General features: G+C 60.1%; 1 protein-coding gene across 2 annotated transcripts in view; it reads left to right on the top strand.

The window, feature by feature from the left end:
* The first annotated feature begins 1,317 nt into the window (after window positions 1-1,317).
* Window positions 1,318-2,008, top strand: part of MEAK7 (MTOR associated protein, eak-7 homolog) — a 12,539-nt gene continuing 11,848 nt past the window's right edge. For both annotated transcript variants that reach the window (XR_006680400.1, XM_030886579.2), the window contains exon 1: window positions 1,318-1,337. The gene's annotated coding sequence lies outside the window, so the exon portion shown is untranslated. The remainder of the gene's footprint in view (window positions 1,338-2,008) is intronic.

Raw genomic sequence — 2,008 nt, 5'->3', positions numbered from 1 at the left:
AACTTGCTAACCGTGGGGCCCAAACCGTGGTGTCACTTGCAATACTTTCCAAGAAGGGGTGGTAAACCACGGTTTCTGACATTGCCACCAGGTGACACCACTTTAAACACCAAAACACCCAAACTCACAGCCCGGGCTCCATTCCGACTAAAGCAACACTAGGAGTCAGAGGAGACCTGCTCAGGAGAGTTTCCGAGGCTGTAAACCTTCATGGGAGCAGACAGCCTTGTCTTGCTCCCTCAGAAAAGGGGGTGGGTTTGAACTCCTGATCTTTTGGTTAGCAGCCCAGTGCCTAATGCACGGTACCACCAGGGCCCCATTGATGTTATTTTAGCAGCTAGCAGTTAGCATCTGTCCACACTGCCATGGCTGTGAGAATTCAGTCTGGAATTACGTGGGGCTGTGGGTGCTGATGAACCTGGTACAGATGAGACTTCCTGCTCCAGTACAGATTTTCAGTTTCAGAAACCCACAGGGCAGTTCTTCTCTGACGTATAGGGTCACCTTGAGCCGGAAATGACACAATGACAAAGGTGATGGTGGTGATGATGGTTTCTGGTGCTTGACTTCTGAGTCCCAGGGTGGGGCTCATGGTTAAGTGCTGGGCTACTAATCAAAACAGTGGCAGAGGCGCTGGTGAGTCTCGGAAGAAAGGCCTGGCAACCTGTTTCCCCGCATGGCACCTGGAAACCCCGCGGAGCAGTTCTGCTGGGACACTGGGTCCCTGAGAGGCCACGCAGGGCATCAGGAACCCTATCTGAGAACGATGTCGAAGGCTGCTCTGGTGATGTTTCCGTCATAAAGGGGGGCGGGGGGAGGGCGTGGTTCCTTCATCGCCTGTGTCCTTGGTCTCTCAGTCTTTGTCTTCTGTCCCACCCCTTCATCCTCAACCACACCTGGCCTACCTGCCCCTCCAACCACGGTGTTCCCTTCAGCTGGGTAACTGCCTCCCTCCTGCCCCCACGCCCCAGCCTCTCCTCCCTGACTCCCCAGGCATGGCCTCCCGCCTCCGGCCCTTTCTCAGACTTACCACTCCCAGAGGGGGCCCACCATGGAACGCCCCCCTCAAATCCACCCTCACCACCACCACCACCACACCCCGGCAGCAGCTCCAGCTACCCCACACCTGGCCAGCGCCTTCGCCCCTCCCCCTCGAACTGCCTCACCATTGGCTGACTCCTCCTTGGGTTCCACCCCTTTCTGTTTCCTCTCTGGCGATTGGAAAGCATGGCTGCTGGTCAGCAGTGTCTCCTGGCAACAGGACAGGCCCCGCCCTCAGGCAAAGCCTGCGCACCGCAGACCGGAAGTGTCTGGTGACTCGCAGCGTCCCGGAGCAGGTGAGCTAGGGGAAGCCTGGCCGGCTGCGCGGGAGGAGGCCACTGAGCTGGGTCCTTGACCCGATATGACCACGGGAGCTGGTTGGGGCCAGGGCGGGGGGATAGGCAGCTGCGGACATGGATGGAGGGTCTCTGAGTGTGGTCACCTAGCTGTGTAGCCAAGGTCGGAGGTCCTGGAGGTGCGCCTCCAGGCCAAGACCTTGTGCTGGTTGGGGCAGTTGTGGACGGGGGCTGAGCATCCCTGGTGTGGGTGTGGGGGTTGGAGGCGAGCTGGAGCATGTCGGATCTTGGCCGGGACGGGGAAGAGTGTCCGTGTATTTGCACAGCCCCGCTGTGAACAGAATCCAGGGGCCAGAGACAGGAAGTAGGGGGGCGGGAGCGGGTGGAGAGGGGTGGGTCGGGTCACCTTCCCGTCAACCAGGCCGGTAGGAGTCCCAGGTGGCCCGCAGGTTGGCCAGCCCCACACTGAGACCAAATGTGGAACTGGGCTCTAGGACCCAGAGAGGCTACAAGCCGTCATGTCAGGCTCTCAGGTGTCTTTGGAGAGGAGGGTGGAGGTGGATGGAGGGCGCCAGGCCAGGGTGGGGAGCCCTAGGGGGCCAGTCTGAGCACCTTGGAGTTGACTAAGGCCTTAGGACACCCACCAGCAGGGAAGGTTGCCTCCCCCCCCC

This window comes from Echinops telfairi, unplaced genomic scaffold (genome assembly GCF_000313985.2).
Source record: "Echinops telfairi isolate 266 unplaced genomic scaffold, ASM31398v2 ScPeMD7_2291;HRSCAF=2852, whole genome shotgun sequence".
Taxonomy (NCBI): domain Eukaryota; kingdom Metazoa; phylum Chordata; class Mammalia; order Afrosoricida; family Tenrecidae; genus Echinops; species Echinops telfairi.
The sequence above is the reverse complement of the archived record's forward strand: the minus strand, read 5'-3'. Positions and strand labels throughout refer to the sequence as shown.